The sequence below is a fragment of the Toxorhynchites rutilus genome, chromosome 1 (genome assembly GCF_029784135.1).
Source record: "Toxorhynchites rutilus septentrionalis strain SRP chromosome 1, ASM2978413v1, whole genome shotgun sequence".
Lineage (NCBI taxonomy): Eukaryota > Metazoa > Arthropoda > Insecta > Diptera > Culicidae > Toxorhynchites > Toxorhynchites rutilus.
Genome location: NC_073744.1, coordinates 92,438,160 through 92,459,551, shown reverse-complemented (window position 1 = coordinate 92,459,551; position 21,392 = coordinate 92,438,160).

Here is a 21,392-nt window from a genome sequence, read left to right as displayed (position 1 = left end):
AAAGATCTAATCATTGCTGGAAAATAATCTGCCAGTTCCTTTGGGAATTTTCAAAATATATTCATGTGAAAGAGTTTAATTGAATGTTTTCTATCCATGCTACACTGTGACCAAATATGTTTCAACCAAGTGCTATTAACAGGTGGTTATCGAGTTGGCATTAACCACTGGTGGGCTTCCAGTATCGAGGAAAATGTGGAAATATCTAATCGTTACTGAAAATAATCTGCCAGTTCCTCTGGGAATTTTCAAAATATATTCATGTGAAAGAGTTTAATTTAATGTTTTCTATCCATGTAACACTGTGACCAAATATGTTTCAATCAAGTGCTATTAACAGGTGGTTATCGAGTTGGCATTAACCACTGGTGGGCTTCCAGTATCGAGGAAAATGTGGAAATAACTAATCGTTACTGAAAATAATCTGCCAGTTCCTCTGGGAATTTTCAAAATATATTCATGTGAAAGAGTTTAATTGAATGTTTTCTATCCATGTAACACTGTGACCAAATATGTTTCAATCAAGTGCTATTAACAGGTGGTTATCGAGTTGGCATTAACCACTGGTGGGCTTCCAGTATCGAGGAAAATGTGAAAATACAAAAATACAGATTTCGAACAATGAAAAAACTCAATTCAAATTCAATTACTACACACAATCACTATGTCAAGATCGCGTTTTGAAATCTGTATTTTTCTCTCCTTCGATACATCAAATGAAAGCTCTGAAAAAAAACAGTTTCCTGTATGAAATTGTATCCTCCACATTCTGTTCAAAAAAGTACACACGAATTCCATTAAAGCCATTACTACCCTTTTCTTCTGTTCATTCAACTATGCAGAAAAAGACAAGGAGTCATCATTTATCATTTTTCAACACAAATCTAAATAGTGAAGATCTACATAAATATAAGCCTATGTCAAATAAATCTATGACTACAGAAATATATTATAGATAAAAATAGCATTCTCTCCTTCGTTGCCACGTTGTCCGGAACCTTGTTTCTAATAACTTTATAGCCCGGTGATGTATATTGTGTATCCTATGGCCATGAGTGCTCTCTTGAGAAGTTCGTGTAGCTGCTGTAGTGAATTGATCTAATTGGGTGTTAAGTTCAGCTCTTGTATAAGAAAGGGAAGAAGGAAGGCCATGAAAGGCCAAGCTATCACAATCTAATATGCGTTAGTATACCCTTTCGATTTTCTAAATCGACAGCCAGTTAAATTCATTAACTGCATTTTTTACATAACCAAACAACATGCTCGATATTATGACATCCTGGATCGCAATTACATAAATTGTTAGTAGCAAGACCTACACGATAAAAACGTGGATTGAGCATTGATTTTACGACATACGGAAAATGGAGAATAATTCTCGCGTAACTTTTGAAAAGGTCCTATGTAACAAATGTAAACAAATCGAGTTAATGGATGCACGCTATTAGTTTTCAATCATTGAATGTATTACAAAAACAATCGTTCACGTATCTATCTTCTTCATCTTTTTGTCGCCGATACAAAAAATATCCAATGTACAGATTCGAATTTTAAGCACCCGGCTGTTACTTCGGACGCCACTTTCCTCCGACGGCCGAAACGTCCGAAGTAACAAAGCAGTCAAAACAACTCGCAAGCGTACTTCGGTCGTTTTGGAATTTGTTTCTTACAGGTGTTGTTATTGATTTCAGTGCAATTCAACGAGTGATAACAATAATAATCAGTTTTTAGAACGAAATTCTGATATTTGGATGGTTGTTTAGTAGTTAGTTTCAAATTTTTATAGTGCAACGTAATATGTCCAATGTGCAAACGCGGGCAGTCAAAACGTCCAATGTAACATTTTTCGCTCCGGGGCTTCAACCTTAATCTCAAATCACGGAACAATAGTTACGATTGGTTTTACGGAGTTATTCTTGACAGCTAGTGGTGAAAACAGTGATAAAAATTGATAGCTTTTAAGACAATTCGCGAAATAATGTTCGGGTCTTCAACTACGTTTTTCTCGAGTTGGCGAAAATGTTACATTGGACCTTTTCAAAAGTTACGCGAGAATTCATTACACATCAACTCAGATTGTGAGGTAACGCCTGAATTTAGGCAACAAGATTGTTCGTTGCTGCGTCGGGGAGGAAAACGAGTGGTTAGTGCAATCGGAAGAAAACATATAATAATCGTCAAATTGTTAACTTTTTTTTACTATATTCATTGTTCATGTTTTGAACAATGAATAATAAAATTGCTGGATAAATTTCCTGTCTAATTTCCAACACAGCATATGTCGGAATAACGATTTTGAGTAATATGCGTTTGAAAACTCCTCATGAATCGTTACATTTTTGGTGATGGGTAAGAAAATTGTTCCGATGGGATTCAAACTCCAATTGTTTGGACTAATCAATCACCAGCCATCTCGCATGGCTCTCTGAGATATAATTCTGGAACAGTTAGAATTCGTATATGTGATTTGGAAAAGATGCAATTGGACGCGTAATTCCTTACTTTCGATTGTGTTTTAGTGAAAATATCATGCAATTTCTATACTAATGGTTAAGTGAGATTCAGTACAACGTGTTCTAAGTAGGAAGCAAAAAGCCGATGGCAAATGTTACTTCAGTGCCAATTTGCAATAATAATGCCGATCGGAAATTCTGGTTATACGTATCAAAAAATCGTCCGGACGTCATCGTGGAATCGGTATCGGCTATGGTTAAGACCAATCCCGGACCGAGGATAATATTTCCGTGGTAAAACTCATTCCAGAAGGCAGAGAGTTGGACTCCCTCACTTTTTGTCCTTCAAAATTGGACTGGACCACTCGTTCAGGGAAAAAGTACTTGACCATATACATAGCCTGAAGGGTTGCTATTTCGTGAATTCGGAAACTTGGAGTTCCAACGGAGTGCATGAAGTCTACAACGCCGTTGATACCACTAGAAACGGTATCATCTCCGACCGCGACTATCATGAATTTGAGTTAGTTCGTTGCAGACCGGTACGCAATAGTTTGAGTCATTCGGAAGGCCCCTATTCTACCATCCCCCCCATCCCAGTCGTGTTCTTCCCGTCGTCGGTCAGCAATCGTCCCGGACCTGTGTTTGGGTTTGGAAAAGGGGTCTTCCAGCCAATTAGCACAGGCAAGTACACAAGTACTCTGGATCTAAATTCGTTCCTGATTCTCGCCATGTTTTCAGTTGCATTTATTCAATAAGAATGACACAGAACAGCTGACTGCTCCCGCCACTCAAGACATTCTGTTCCTGTGTCCGGAGCTGGTGAGGGAGTCTTTCAACTTGCTACCTCAGGCAAGTACGACCACAGTACCGTTCCTTCGCTTCCTGAAATTAGTCCCATTAATAGTGCTGCTTACATCAACGGTGTGGTTGATACCGAGCCGTTGTTCCAGCTACCACAACTTCGCATTTCAACGCTCTTTCGTCCAACCGTCATCAGGATATCAGTGTATATTACCAAAACGTTGTCGGCATCAACAACAAGGTCGACGATTTCCGGGTAACTGTATCAGACCAATGCTACGACATAGTAGTTCTCACGGAGACTTAGTTAGACTCACGTATACTCTCTCACCAAGTGTTCGGCTGCGATTACGAAGTTTTTCGTTGCGGTAGAAACGCTGATAGTAGCCGTAAGGCTAGAGGCGGAGGCGTTTAAGTAGCCGTGAACTCCAAACTCGAGACGAGAGCTGTAGAAAATCAAAAATAGTCTTACCTAGAGCAGGTATGGACGGCGATCGCATTTGGCGACCGTACTTTATATATATGCGCATTGTACATCTTTCCTGACCGAACACGAGAACGCGAACTTGTCGAGATCCATTGCCAGTCAGTTTTCTCCAAAGTCCTGGCATATGTTATCGACAGATATGTGCCAAAGAAGAAGTGCCTACTTACATCCCGAAAACCATGGCAAACACGCATTGAGAAAGTTCACCAGATACCGCACACAAACTCTTCAATGACAGTATGCGAGAATCAATTACGAATACAAACGTATTGCGAAACAATCTTTCCTGAGTTATCAGCGTGGAATTCAAAGCAAACTTACTTAAATCCCGTCCCAAACAATTTTGGAATTTTGTCAACGAGCAGCGCCATGAAGCTGGCCTACCATCGTCCATGACGTTCAACGAAAATTCGGCCTCTACCCAGCAGGATATATGTAACCTATTCTCAGAAAAAATTCGCTAGTGTTTTTACCGATGAAAGATTGACCGACGACCATATCAGGCATGCCGCTAGCTGCCTCCCCCAGTTCTAGCCAAATTCTGAGTAGATTTGACACCAATAGATGATTTCTAGGTCATTCTCAAAGCTCAAAACATCGTTCAACCCGGGACCCGACGGTATTCCTTCAGCTCATCTTGAAGCGCACATGAATGACCTATTGACCCCGCTGCTCCACATATCCCAACTGTCTGTAGCCACTCGTGTTTTTCCGACCTGTTGGAAACTATCGCATATGCTCCCAGTCCATAAAAAAGAATATAGACGAGATGTTAACAATTATCGCGGTATCACTTCGCTTTCCGCTTTGGCAAAACTGTTTGAGCTCGTTATTTTGGAACCGCTAGACGCTCTCAGCAAACCGTACATAAGTACTGACCAACACGGATTCACGACGAGCCGCTCCACTACCACACATTTACTGTGCCTCACCTCTTACATCACCGACAGCATGTTGAAGCATGCCCAGACGGACGCTATTTATACCGACCTGACTGCAGTCTTCGATAAATTGAACCACCGTTAGCTGTCGCCAAACTGGACAGGCTTGGGATTAACGGCATCCTTCTGCTATGGTTCCAATCATATCTCATTAGCCGTCGACTAGCCGTCGTTATAGATGATTTCCAATCACCTTTTTTCGCTGCTACGTCTGGCGTGCCACAAAGTAGCCATCTGGGCCCCTTGATATTTCTGATATACTTTAATGACGTAAATCTGGTAATTGAAGAACCACGGCTATCATATGCTGATGATTTAAAAATTTGCCTTCAGGTCAGCTCGATTGAGGATTGTCGTTTCCTTCAACGACAGATGGATGCTTTTGTCGATTGGTGTATTCTTAACCGAATGGACATGAACATGAACCCCGCTAAACGTTCTGTCATTTCGTTTTCGCTCACAAGACAGACCATTTTGCACACCTACGTCCTGTTCGGCACGGAGATTGAGCGTGTCAGCGAATTCAAGGATCTGGATGTCATTTTAGACATGCAACTCTCTTTCAAACCGCACATCACATTCATGTTCAATAAAGCATCCAGAACTCTGGAGTTCGTCTTCAGGATTGCTAAAAATTTTACCGACATCTACTGTCTGAAGTCTCTCTACTGCTCCCTCACTCGCTCCGTCTTAGAGTATGGTGCAGCTGTTTGGACTCCACACTACAACAACTGTGTCGAAAGGATCGAATCAGTTCATAGAAGGTTTATAAGATACGCTCTGCGTAGATTGCTGTGGACTGACCTCCTCCGATTACCGAGTTACCAGAGTCGTTATCAGCTGATCAGCTTGGAACCTTTGTCGGTTCGTAAAGACACTTCCAGAGCTTTGATGATAGCCGATACCTTACAAGGTCACATCGATTGTCCCGTTCTTCTGGAAAAAAATCAATTTCAACGTTCGACCTCGCGCTCTCCGAAACAACTCGACGTTACAATTGCCCACACGCCCACATTGGGTTTGTTCAAAAGCCCTAAGTCTCTAGTTTCTAATTCTACCGTAAGGCGTTGAAAATATTCAAATATTTATGTTTTTTAACGATTTTCCTCAAAGAGCAAATATAATCATGGTTTGTCCAGCTCTGATCATGGTTTGTCCGGTTTTAGAAATCACCATTTTTGAATGAAAAAATTCAAATTTTCAAGTAGATGTTGCATTTCTTATTGCTTGAGTTTACTGTCATCATATTGATCCATTCATAATTTGGGATTTCTTCAGAACATTGCCTTTTCTTGGGCATTTGAAAAATGTTCACCTTAAACACACTCAACGCAGAGAAACTTTATTTCTGCTATGCGCGACACCATAAACAAATTGCAGCGCGCCAAGCGGTTGCCATAGAAATCATGTGGACAAAAAGACGGGTGGGTAATGTCGGGGACATAACCGGAGTGACGTAGGACTATACAAAGGGGACAGCTTTTGTTAAATATATATTTTAAATATATTGTTTTATTTTCTTCTCCTACGTGAATACCTACCTATCTACCTTAAAAATGGATTAGTTTACTGTTTACTCTTCATGAATATGTTGATGGTTCTGAAAAGAACCTTTGGTGTTGTGTTTTTTTATCACTCGATATTCCCATCTTGTTCGGTTAAACCATCCTGTTTAGCTATTGCGTTTGCCACTCGCCACAGCTTTCACAGTTGGAATATTTCTTCCCATCCAGCTTGTGACATATTGTTCAGTAAATTACATTTGATGCGACGTGCCGGAGAAACACTTTGCCACTCACTGAAACTAATTGTTGCCTTGATGAGCGCCGAACCGAAGCTGCTCTGTTTTTGATGCGGGTTTTCTGATTGTCGTGAGCAGCTTTGCAAGCCAACTCGAGCACTCCGACGGCCGAAACTCTATAATCGCTGTTAGGTATACTGGTGCTCCGGCACCAATCCGTTCGGCCCAGTTACCCTTGCGGAGCAATCAGTGAATGCGACCAACAGGGAACTGGAGACTTGCACGGTTCGAGTGAGACTTTGCCTTTCCCTTAACTTGTCCTCCTTTGTTACGTCCACGATGCCGATGCCGTACAACCACACGGGTTTACGGTTTGAAAGAAAATAAGATATTTATTTGGGGTCCGCGTGTTTTATACTCTAGCGGTACACACTCACAGGATAGAGACAACTCGGCAGACTCAGCCAGAGGGGCGAGTCCAACGAGACGAACGAATGAGCGTTAAAAGGGAGCGATGGCAAAAAAATACATTCATTACGATTTGTTCGCTCGTTGGATTCACATACAGGCTAAAAAGGGTCCTTTTCAGGATCACAAAATTATCTTCAATCTAAAGAGTTTATTGTTTTGTTATCACTCGATATCCCCATCTTGTTCGGCTAAACCTTGCTGTTTAGCGATTGCATTTGCCACTCGCCACAGCTTTCACAGTTGGAAAATTTCTTCCCATCCAGCTTGTGACATATTTTACAGTAAATTACATTCAATGGCACGTCGCATTACCACCACTCAGTATCGGATTGGAGGTAATTTGAACCTGTAATTGAACATTTGCGATGACAGTGGTACAGTGTCGACCTTCAATGTGGGGTCATAATTTGGACCCTGAACTCTATGTTTACATAAATGTCCAACTAAATATGTCGCATTACTGGTCCGTCCAATTAGCTAAATGTCGAGATAAGTGTAAATTACTGTACTTTCAATCTAGAAACAATTTAAGAATTGGTGAAAATCAATAAGCTCAGAACAAGAATTTTGGATATTGTTTTAGAAAGCATTGAACTGTATTTCCTAAACTCTTTTTTGGAAGGTTTAATGGCCCTGAAAAGCGCCTTGTTTTATGGAATGGTTCCAATTTCTTCTTGAATGGCGTTAACGTTCCCTGTGGAACTTTTGCCGTCTCAACATATGCATTAACTAGCGTCATTCATTAATACTTAGTTGAGATTTCTTAAGCCAAATAACACGCCTTGAATGTATTCCGAGGGGCAAGCTCTAGAATACGCGTGACCACAGTGCAAGTCGGAGGAAATTTCTTTGACGAAAAATCCTCCGGCCAGAACGGGAATCGAACCCAAACACCCGGCATGATAATGTGAGACGCTAACCACTCGGCCACGGGTGCACGATGGTTCCAATTTAGAAAACTTAGTACTCGTGGTTTTGAAAGAAAAACCATTTCGAACGCCCTCGATGCCGCCTTGTTCTGGATTTGCCACCAAAGCAGTGTGTATAAAGAACGAACTTTTTTCTTCTGCTACCTGATGCCGTTTTGCGATTGCGTTTGCCACTCGCCACTCGCTGCAACTGCCTGTTGTCTTGATGTCCACAGAACCGAATGTGTTCTGTTCCGAATGCGGGTTTTCTTATCGTCGCGAGCAGCTTTACCAGCTAACTCGATCACTTCGGCGGCCGAAACTATATAACGCCGGCTAGGTGGACTGGTGCACTGGTACTAACGCGCTCGGCCTAGCTACCCTTGCGGGGAACTCCAGATCAACACGGTTCGAGCGGGATTTTGCCTTTCCCTTCACTTTTCCTCCTTTACCATGTCCGGACATGGCTGCTTGGGTTGGTTTGTTGATGTGTTGTGATGCGAACCGATGTGGTGTACGGTTTGAATGAGAATGATCGTTACGGCAGCGGAGCGAGGATTTTTAAGCTGACTGGCTGGCTCGAGAATTACGCATGTGTGAGACTGCGACCAATGTTTCGTTCATTTTTTTCTTTTTCCTTTCCAATCGTGGTTCATTCTATTTCGCTGCTGCTCTGGTTGCCCGTTTTGGTCGGTATGATTTGAGGAGCACAAAATGGACCAATCAAAAATGGGCACATAGTGCATTTTGACAATGCTTGATATTTCACAATTATTCAATTATTTATCTCAAGAAAAATGAAATGTTATTCGTTATGATAGATGCGTAGATATATTTCCTATCAATTGATGCAAAAACCTTTGCGATCTATTGAGAAATGCTCGAGTTATAAGCGTTCCAAATCTTGCATTTTTTCCCACTTGTTCAGTGCCTAGATTTTCATTTCACCCCCTATATCTTCCGGTTAGACGTAGTCCTACGTCAAAACAACATTAGTGAATCGGACAATTCATGATCAGGATACGAAATCATCGAAATACGTTAGTTACATGGTTTAGCTATGTAAATCTGATATGGTGATAATGATAATGGTGTGCAAGCATGATGTTTACAACATTTGTATGTGTTATAATCCAAAAAAGATCTGAATACGTGCCAAATAATCATCTTTTTTTTTTATCTGTATTATAGTGACTTTCAACTCATTTGGCTGGTTCGTCACTTCTACTTCCATTTTTGGAAGAATGTCGGGAGTGAGAATTGAACTCGTGACCTTTAGCGTGAGAGGCATGGATGTTACCACTACGCCAGATCGCCTCCACAAATAATCATCTGGTGATTGATTAAAAATAAGCTCAAGTAACGGCGCATTGACACCAATAGCATGTGGATTTTATAATCCTTTGAAACATGTGAATCCGTAGAAATATACTATAAAACTATTGTAAATCATGAAGAAGACAGTATTATTTATATGTTTTGAAATATTCGAATACCCAATTTGACACAGATGCGTTAAACTAAAGCATTCAAAACAGTGGACATACCATGATCATATTTTCGACTGGACAAACCAAAATCGTTCACCTTACGTCTGTACGACGATCTTCAAGAAAAAATATATTAAAAAAATATGGCGCCATTGGTTCCGAAACCATGTAAACTATTAAAAAAACAGATACAATCAATAATCACGAAAACAAAATTAATTTTCTTCGCAAGTGTAACATTTTTCCAAAGAAGTCTAGCTAATAGGATTTAATTTGATATATCGATGATCTTAATCGGTCCAGTAGTTCAAAAGTTATGAATTTTCGAGAACAAGAAAAAGAGGAAAAATTGATTCCGAACTATCGGTTAACTTTGAAAAACCATAACTTAAAAAAAGAAAAAGAGCCCATCTCTGATTTTAAATATTTTATGCAAAAAATTCTCAGCTTTCTAGAAAAAATAAAAAATATATATTAGGCTGTCAAAAAAGTCCTGCGTTATTTTTTTTTGAATTTTCATTTGTTCATAAAATTAGTTACAATCATCTGTTTTAAGTCAAATATGCGCCGTTTTGTTCGATAACTTGTTCCCAACGAGATGCCAACTTCATAATACCCCTGTTATAGAAGCTCGCTTCCTTATTGGCAAAAAACTCGGATAGCCAATTTTCACAGGCCTCTTTTGTGGCTAACTTCTGACTACTTAGCTTGTTCGTCATGGACAAAAACAGGTGGTAGTCACTTGTTGCAAGGTCCGGACTATACGGCGGATGCAAAAGAACCTCCCATCCGAGCTCTCGGAGCTTCTGGCGCGTCACCAAAGAAGTGTGTGGCCTGGCGTTGTCCTGATGGAAAACAATGCGGCCTCTGTTTATCAAAGATGGCCTTTTCTTCATGAGTGCTACATTCAAGCGGTCCAGTTGTTGGCAGTACAGGTCCGAATTGAGCGTTTGGCCATAGGGAAGCAGCTCATAATAGATTATTCCTTGACAATCTCACCAAACACACAGCAGAACCTTCCTGGCCGTTAATGAGGGCTTGGCCACCGTCTGAGCCGCTTCAGCGGGCTTCGACCACGACCGTTTGCGCTTCACGTTGTCGTAAGTGACCCACTTTTCATCGCCAGTCACCATCCGCTTCAGAAAAGGGTAGATTTTGTTGCGATTCAGCAGCGATTCACATGCGTCGATACGGTCAAAGATGTTTTTTTGCGTCAACGTGTGTGGCACCCATACATCGAGCTTCTTTGTGAATCCAAGCTTCTTCAAATGGGTTATAACGGTTTGATGACTTATCCCCAGCTCTTGGCCGATGCTACGGCTGCTACTATGCCGGTCTTTCTCGGCTAATTCAGCGATTTTGTCGCAATTTTCGACGACAGGCCTTCCGGAGCGTGGCGCATCTTCGACGACCTCTACACCAGAACGAAAACGTTGAAACCATCGTTGTGCGGTGGAAATGGAAACTGTATCGGGTCCATAAACTGCACAAATTTTATTGGCAGATTGAGATGCATTTTTGCCTTTGTCATAGAAGTACTGTAAAATATGTCGGATTTTCTCTTTATTTTGCTCCATATTTGCGACACTATAACTCACGAACGACTTAACCAAACAAAACACTGTCAAGGACTATATTATAGCTATAAAACTATAAAAATATCTTTCCAACAAGCTATAGTATGACTCGATACAATGAATACAACTAGAACTGCGCGCTTACAACGACACCTCGCGGAAATACCGCAGGACTTTTTTGACAGCCTAATATATAACGCCCTTCGTCCATGAAAACCATAAAAAACAAATACAATAAATAATAACGGAAACAAAATTTGAGTTTACAACTGATTTTTTTCTAAAAAGACGAGGTAACGAGCTTTAATTTTATACGTCGATCATTAGAATCGGTTCAGTATTTCAAAAGTTATGAATTTAAAAAAAAACATTTTAGGAAAAAAAGTGAAAAAAGTGATTTTTCGGATCACCTTAAAACCGAAATGTTCACCCTCACGAAAAAATTAAAAATACGGTTCTAATTTTTTGCAATAAAGAACAAATCTACCATTTTTCACGAAAATCTGAGCACCACTATATCGGCGTGGAATGACTGTATTGGGCCATGTCCTTACTGCAGCCGGGCGTCAACGTGGCGTAAGCGGGGCGTGCTCACTTCTCGCCACGATATTTTAATTCACTCATATTGCACCGTGCCAGCGGCGTGTCTTCGGCGTGTTTTATACAAATTGTCAATGTGTGTTTTTGAATGAAAGAATGAAAATTGGTTTATTTTTAAATATACCGACATCGTTGGACGTATCCGGGACGAAAATCGGACGGTGAAAAACGTAAAAATTTAAAAAGAGCAAAAAAAAATATGTCACTGCTACAAACAAACATATGCAAGAGAGAAGCGGAGAAGTACAAATATCGCCGGCGTGAAGTGTTTTCGTATGCACGCCAGCCACACGCCAAAACCCCGCTCATGACACGTAAGCCTGGTGTGAACACATCGGTAAGAACACACACGATTAATCGTTAGCATCACACGCCCCGCCCAAGCCATGCTGACTCCCCGTTGCAGTAAGAACAAGGCCTAAGAGTCCCCGCACACTGCAGACTTTTTTCAGCCGATGGTTTGCTCGGGTTGGGTTGCTAGTGCGCACACCGAGCCAACCAAACAGTCGGGTTGGTCAGGAGTGCGCACACTAGCCAACTGTCGGCCGAATATTCTCGAAAGGCTGTATTTAATTTGTGTTTGACAACGTAGGAGAGAACGGTGAAGGAAAATGAAAAAGAGATTCATAGCGAATTCGTTTTTGTTCAGTTTCAACCTCAGTGCCGCACTAACTGCTATCAAAAGGTTTTTCATTCACTCAGTTTCGCACTCAGTGTCGCACTGGTTCGCCCCGAAAGCTGTTAGTTTCGCACTGAGATGTTTCACGGGTTGGTACTCGAGTTCACCAAGACAACTATACTGAACTGTCAAGTTCCGAGTTTTTTTTGGAAAATCTAAAAATAAAAACTATGAAGATGGAAAACCTGCTGCTTTTGCTTTTGTATTATTGGAATCGAATCGTAATCCAATTCGGATTCTGATTTTGAAGAGTATATTCGAGTAGACGGCATTAAGCTACGTGTGCTTTCATTGGGAGGCGAAAATAATGATGGATATTCAGGTGGAATAAACCTGCTTTCAAAATCAAAATTATGAATGAAAATTTACTTTAACGTATCGAATATTTATTTCATGTGATGAAATAAGAGGTTTTTTCCGATATCGCAGAAACATTGAACGAAAACTGTGTCTAACGATGATTTTATATTATGTTAGTAATTATTTGTGGAACAAACAGGAAATGCATCGACAAATGGCTAAGTGAGTTGACACTACATGTGTTAGGTAATCAAACAATATGAAGTAAAAATTTTCATTCAAACTTTTATATTTTTACACTGCACTTGGCCCTTTTGATCTGATAGAGAATAATTTACCTCCCAAGCACTAATATCGCCATCAGACGTCGACACTGTACATTTGTCGTCACAAATATAAACAAATCAGACTATATAACGCACACCAACAAACCACCGCATTCGTGAAACTGAAAACGAAACGTTTTTATTACAGAGTTTGTGTGGCACTGACTCGGTTTTAAAAACGAATTCGCTATCGGAGAGCATTGGGTGCATCTTTGCACGGCACGTATGTCGGATGCCAAAATTGAGAGCGAATTGAACTGTCGGCCGATAAACAATCGTCGTGTGTGCGTAGATCGATGCTAGCCAGTACTGATTAAACGGACGGCCGATAGTTCACCGTCCGAATAGTTTGAATGCAATCGGGAAGCCTATTAAACTTTATTATCGGTCGGTACTGAATCGGTGTAGTGTGCGCATATGCATATCGCTCCATACTGTTTAAGTCGTCCGACCGATCTATCGACCGACAAAAGTCTGTGGTGTGCGGGGGCTCTAAAGGTGACCGTACACTGTTTGTTCGGAGGTCTAATATTTAATACTTTTTGACAAACAAAGTTTGGTTTGCAATTTATTCAGACACTATTTTGTCTGCCACTCCTCAATTATCAACAGTGGCAAACAATGTCAAACATCGAACATGGAAAAATTTTGACTGAAATATTTAAGGTACCCTAACCATGTACCGACAGGTTCGGAGCTAAGTGGTGCGGACTCAATCCACTTCATTTTCAAGCAAATTCATGCATGTTTTCAAGCGATTTCCTGCAAAAAATTCTCAGGCCACCAGAGATGCCAGATTTACAAATATGTTTGTAAATTTACAGACATATCTGTAAAACACTTTCTATTTTTGTTGTAGACTTTTTGGATATAACAATATTTCACAGGTTTTTGGAAAATAAGAGGCTCTATCCATCACATCAAAGATATTTGACTCACCATATGACATTTTTCCACAGTTTTAATACAGAAAAGTTATTATATTTAGTTTATATCAATATACATGACGTTAGACCAGCGATACTCAACCTGCGGCCCGGCAGTCTTTCTGGTTGGCCCATCTGATGTGTATAAAGTTTGGAACTCATACACATAAGTACTTTTGCCCTGACATCATTACAGACGAAAGAGAGGATACGGTTATACACAATTAATGAAAAATTGCATTCTATGCAGGTAAGGAAAAATCTTGAACGAAAATCAATTTTTTCCACTTTTTCCCAAAAATGACAAACGAAAATAATAACTTTTGAATCACTAAACCGATTTAGATGATCGACATATAAAATTGAAACTAATGACCTAGCCTTTTATTAAAAAATATTTAATTATAAAAAAGAATAATTATATTTTAGTATTTATTGATTTTAGTCGTTTTTTATTTTTTATGACTTCGGCGCTATATTTTTTTATATTTTTTCTTGAAAGCTGAGGATTTTTTACATAACATATCTGGAATCAGAGATGCTATTTTTTCGTTTTTTATGGCGGGTTTACATTAGGCAGATCTATAGCTATAGATGGATTTATTCACGTGAAAATAGGTGTAAACTAGGTAGTGCGGACTGAATCAAAACGGCTGTCAAAAAAGATCCAATTGAAATGTCAAAATAGATCCAACGATCAGGAGTGTTATTTTTCTTATGATAATCAACACTATAAAAGAGGTATTGTTATCAAGGGCAAAAATAATTAAAATTATAAAATGAACGAACTACATTTTTCCGTCAATTGTTCAATTAACCATTGCATCTCTGAAAGAGCATCTCAGCCTTTCACTGAGCAACGCATTTTTATTGTCCCCTCTCTTTGACATAACGTTTTTCCGAACGAAATAAAAACAAACGAAGTCAGAGTCACGTAAATGTTTACTCCTGCGATTTGAAAATATTCGATAAAAAGTGGAAGGAAGGGATGCCAGAGGATTTTTAAAAAAAGTCTGTGAAAACATGTGAATGTCTGTTAAAAACGTGGAAAAGTCTGTAAAAGTGTGCAAATCTATAGAAATGTCTTTTAACGTTAATTTTCACATATTCATTAATACTTTGTACATCGCGATACACGTAAGATTGTATTTTGTATATATATACAACCATTCCATGCCAAACCAATATAGTGATTCTCAGATCTTCGTCAAAAGTGGTAATTTTGTTCTTTATCGCAAAACATTAGACTCGTATTTTTTTTTTTTTTTTTTTTTTTTTCATTAGGATGCCCATTTCCATTTGAGGGTGATCCAAAAAATCATTTTTTCCACTTTTTCCCAAAATGACTTTTTTTAAAAATTTATAACTTTGCAGAGTTTATATCAGATAATATGTTTATATGCAGATAATATGGATCCTATTTTCGTAATTATTGATTGTAGTCGTTTTTTAATGTTTTCTTGGCTTTGGACTAGGGGGCACCATATTTTTTTATATTTTTTCTTGAAAGCTTAGAATTTTTTTCATAAAATATCTTGATATCAGATATGCAATTTTTTCGTTTTTGAAATATGATTTTTCAAGACTAATCGATGGTTCGAAAAACAACTTTCCCCATTTTTCCCACTACAAAAAGTCATAACTTTTGAACTATAGGACCGATTCATATCAAAAAATTGAATTTTCGCTATTGTAATTATTGATTGAGTTAGTTTTTCATAGTTTTCTCGGTTAAAGATAGGAGCGCTATATATTTTTATATTTTTTATGGAAAGCTGAGGATTATTTACCTAACATATCTCGATATCAAAGATGCTATAATTATCGTTTTTAAGTTCTAATTTTGTAAATTTAACATTTAACATATTCATATGTGACTAAACTAGACCTATGCTACTAGAATCCAATCTTCCCGCAAGTGTGATATTATTGGCTTATTGGCTTCAATTTAATATATCGATCATCTAAATCGGTGCAGTAGCTCAAATGTTATGATTTTTTGCAGAAAGTTATTTTTGGACAAAGGGGGAAAAATGATTTTTTGAACCACCGGTTAACTTTGAAAAATCATATCTAAGGGTGGGTTTAGACTAGGGATATATTCATGTGAAGAAATATGATGAGATTTATAGAAATCGCATCAACCGTTTACACTAGCGTGAACTTCTATAATGAATATATTCATATCTTCGATGAATTTATTCACCTGAAGTAGAACTGCATCTAACTTTAGTGATTTCTCACCAGTGAGAAATTCACAAGCGTTTACATATGCTGAACTTATTCAAGTTATATATACCTCGAATAAGTGTATCATATTTATTCTCACCCGTTTACACCTATTTTCACGTGAATAAATCCATCTATAGCTATAGATCTGCCTAATGTAAACCCGCCATAAAAAACGAAAAAATAGCATCTCTGATTCCAGATATGTTATGTAAAAAATCCTCAGCTTTCAAGAAAAAATATAAAAAAATATAGCGCCGAAGTCATAAAAAATAAAAAACGACTAAAATCAATAAATACTAAAATATAATTATTCTTTTCGCAAGTTAAATATTTTTTAATAAAAGGCTAGGTCATTAGTTTCAATTTTATATGTCGATCATCTAAATCGGTTTAGTGATTCAAAAGTTATTATTTTCGTTTGTCATTTTTGGGAAAAAGTGGAAAAAATTGATTTTCGTTCAAGATTTTTCCTTACCTGCATAGAATGCAATTTTTCATTAATTGTGTATAACCGTATCCTCTCTTTCGTCTGTAATGATGTCAGGGCAAAAGTACTTATGTGTATGAGTTCCAAACTTTATACACATCAGATGGGCCAACCAGAAAGACTGCCGGGCCGCAGGTTGAGTATCGCTGGTCTAACGTCATGTATATTGATATAAACTAAATATAATAACTTTTCTGTATTAAAACTGTGGAAAAATGTCATATGGTGAGTCAAATATCTTTGATGTGATGGATAGAGCCTCTTATTTTCCAAAAACCTGTGAAATATTGTTATATCCAAAAAGTCTACAACAAAAATAGAAAGAAATAGACTTGTTGTAGAGAATCTACAACAAAAATAGAAAGAAATAGAAATTTTTCCACAGTTTTAATACAGAAAAGTTATTATATTTAGTTTATATCAATATACATGACGTTAGACCAGCGATACTCAACCTGCGGCCCGGCAGTCTTTCTGGTTGGCCCATCTGATGTGTATAAAGTTTGGAACTCATACACATAAGTACTTTTGCCCTGACATCATTACAGACGAAAGAGAGGATACGGTTATACACAATTAATGAAAAATTGCATTCTATGCAGGTAAGGAAAAATCTTGAACGAAAATCAATTTTTTCCACTTTTTCCCAAAAATGACAAACGAAAATAATAACTTTTGAATCACTAAACCGATTTAGATGATCGACATATAAAATTGAAACTAATGACCTAGCCTTTTATTAAAAAATATTTAATTATAAAAAAGAATAATTATATTTTAGTATTTATTGATTTTAGTCGTTTTTTATTTTTTATGACTTCGGCGCTATATTTTTTTATATTTTTTCTTGAAAGCTGAGGATTTTTTACATAACATATCTGGAATCAGAGATGCTATTTTTTCGTTTTTTATGGCGGGTTTACATTAGGCAGATCTATAGCTATAGATGGATTTATTCACGTGAAAATAGGTGTAAACTAGGTAGTGCGGACTGAATCAAAACGGCTGTCAAAAAAGATCCAATTGAAATGTCAAAATAGATCCAACGATCAGGAGTGTTATTTTTCTTATGATAATCAACACTATAAAAGAGGTATTGTTATCAAGGGCAAAAATAATTAAAATTATAAAATGAACGAACTACATTTTTCCGTCAATTGTTCAATTAACCATTGCATCTCTGAAAGAGCATCTCAGCCTTTCACTGAGCAACGCATTTTTATTGTCCCCTCTCTTTGACATAACGTTTTTCCGAACGAAATAAAAACAAACGAAGTCAGAGTCACGTAAATGTTTACTCCTGCGATTTGAAAATATTCGATAAAAAGTGGAAGGAAGGGATGCCAGAGGATTTTTAAAAAAAGTCTGTGAAAACATGTGAATGTCTGTTAAAAACGTGGAAAAGTCTGTAAAAGTGTGCAAATCTATAGAAATGTCTTTTAACGTTAATTTTCACATATTCATTAATACTTTGTACATCGCGATACACGTAAGATTGTATTTTGTATATATATACAACCATTCCATGCCAAACCAATATAGTGATTCTCAGATCTTCGTCAAAAGTGGTAATTTTGTTCTTTATCGCAAAACATTAGACTCGTATTTTTTTTTTTTTTTTTTTTTTTTCATTAGGATGCCCATTTCCATTTGAGGGTGATCCAAAAAATCATTTTTTCCACTTTTTCCCAAAATGACTTTTTTTAAAAATTTATAACTTTGCAGAGTTTATATCAGATAATATGTTTATATGCAGATAATATGGATCCTATTTTCGTAATTATTGATTGTAGTCGTTTTTTAATGTTTTCTTGGCTTTGGACTAGGGGGCACCATATTTTTTTATATTTTTTCTTGAAAGCTTAGAATTTTTTTCATAAAATATCTTGATATCAGATATGCAATTTTTTCGTTTTTGAAATATGATTTTTCAAGACTAATCGATGGTTCGAAAAACAACTTTCCCCATTTTTCCCACTACAAAAAGTCATAACTTTTGAACTATAGGACCGATTCATATCAAAAAATTGAATTTTCGCTATTGTAATTATTGATTGAGTTAGTTTTTCATAGTTTTCTCGGTTAAAGATAGGAGCGCTATATATTTTTATATTTTTTATGGAAAGCTGAGGATTATTTACCTAACATATCTCGATATCAAAGATGCTATAATTATCGTTTTTAAGTTCTAATTTTGTAAATTTAACATTTAACATATTCATATGTGACTAAACTAGACCTATGCTACTAGAATCCAATCTTCCCGCAAGTGTGATATTATTGGCTTATTGGCTTCAATTTAATATATCGATCATCTAAATCGGTGCAGTAGCTCAAATGTTATGATTTTTTGCAGAAAGTTATTTTTGGACAAAGGGGGAAAAATGATTTTTTGAACCACCGGTTAACTTTGAAAAATCATATCTAAGGGTGGGTTTAGACTAGGGATATATTCATGTGAAGAAATATGATGAGATTTATAGAAATCGCATCAACCGTTTACACTAGCGTGAACTTCTATAATGAATATATTCATATCTTCGATGAATTTATTCACCTGAAGTAGAACTGCATCTAACTTTAGTGATTTCTCACCAGTGAGAAATTCACAAGCGTTTACATATGCTGAACTTATTCAAGTTATATATACCTCGAATAAGTGTATCATATTTATTCTCACCCGTTTACACCTATTTTCACGTGAATAAATCCATCTATAGCTATAGATCTGCCTAATGTAAACCCGCCATAAAAAACGAAAAAATAGCATCTCTGATTCCAGATATGTTATGTAAAAAATCCTCAGCTTTCAAGAAAAAATATAAAAAAATATAGCGCCGAAGTCATAAAAAATAAAAAACGACTAAAATCAATAAATACTAAAATATAATTATTCTTTTCGCAAGTTAAATATTTTTTAATAAAAGGCTAGGTCATTAGTTTCAATTTTATATGTCGATCATCTAAATCGGTTTAGTGATTCAAAAGTTATTATTTTCGTTTGTCATTTTTGGGAAAAAGTGGAAAAAATTGATTTTCGTTCAAGATTTTTCCTTACCTGCATAGAATGCAATTTTTCATTAATTGTGTATAACCGTATCCTCTCTTTCGTCTGTAATGATGTCAGGGCAAAAGTACTTATGTGTATGAGTTCCAAACTTTATACACATCAGATGGGCCAACCAGAAAGACTGCCGGGCCGCAGGTTGAGTATCGCTGGTCTAACGTCATGTATATTGATATAAACTAAATATAATAACTTTTCTGTATTAAAACTGTGGAAAAATGTCATATGGTGAGTCAAATATCTTTGATGTGATGGATAGAGCCTCTTATTTTCCAAAAACCTGTGAAATATTGTTATATCCAAAAAGTCTACAACAAAAATAGAAAGTGTTTTACAGATATGTCTGTAAATTTACAAACATATTTGTAAATCTGGCATCTCTGGTGGTCTGAGAATTTTTTGCAGGAAATCGCTTGAAAACATGCATGAATTTGCTTGAAAATGAAGTGGATTGAGTCCGCACCACTTAGGGTGTAAACGGGTGAGAATAATTATGATACACTTATTCGAGGTATATATAACTTGAATAAGTTCAGCATATGTAAACGCTTGTGAATTTCTCACTGGTGAGAAATCACTAAAGTTAGATGCAGTTCTACTTCAGGTGAATAAATTCACCGAAGATATGAATATATTCATTATAGAAGTTCACGCTAGTGTAAACGGTTGATGCGATTTCTATAAATCTCATCATATTTCTTCACATGAATATATCCCTAGTCTAAACCCACCCTTAGATATGATTTTTCAAAGTTAACCGGTGGTTCAAAAAATCATTTTTCCCCCTTTGTCCAAAAATAACTTTCTGCAAAAAATCATAACATTTGAGCTACTGCACCGATTTAGATGATCGATATATTAAATTGAAGCCAATAAGCCAATAATATCACACTTGCGGGAAGATTGGATTCTAGTAGCATAGGTCTAGTTTAGTCACATATGAATATGTTAAATGTTAAATTTACAAAATTAGAACTTAAAAACGATAATTATAGCATCTTTGATATCGAGATATGTTAGGTAAATAATCCTCAGCTTTCCATAAAAAATATAAAAATATATAGCGCTCCTATCTTTAACCGAGAAAACTATGAAAAACTAACTCAATCAATAATTACAATAGCGAAAATTCAATTTTTTGATATGAATCGGTCCTATAGTTCAAAAGTTATGACTTTTTGTAGTGGGAAAAATGGGGAAAGTTGTTTTTCGAACCATCGATTAGTCTTGAAAAATCATATTTCAAAAACGAAAAAATTGCATATCTGATATCAAGATATTTTATGAAAAAAATTCTAAGCTTTCAAGAAAAAATATAAAAAAATATGGTGCCCCCTAGTCCAAAGCCAAGAAAACATTAAAAAACGACTACAATCAATAATTACGAAAATAGGATCCATATTATCTGCATATAAACATATTATCTGATATAAACTCTGCAAAGTTATAAATTTTTAAAAAAAGTCATTTTGGGAAAAAGTGGAAAAAATGATTTTTTGGATCACCCTCAAATGGAAATGGGCATCCTAATGAAAAAAAAAAAAAAACGAGTCTAATGTTTTGCGATAAAGAACAAAATTACCACTTTTGACGAAGATCTGAGAATCACTATATTGGTTTGGCATGGAATGGTTGTATATATATACAAAATACAATCTTACGTGTATCGCGATGTACAAAGTATTAATGAATATGTGAAAATTAACGTTAAAAGACATTTCTATAGATTTGCACACTTTTACAGACTTCCACGTTTTTAACAGACATTCACATGTTTTCACAGACTTTTTTTAAAAATCCTCTGGCATCCCTTCCTTCCACTTTTTATCGAATATTTTCAAATCGCAGGAGTAAACATTTACGTGACTCTGACTTCGTTTGTTTTTATTTCGTTCGGAAAAAC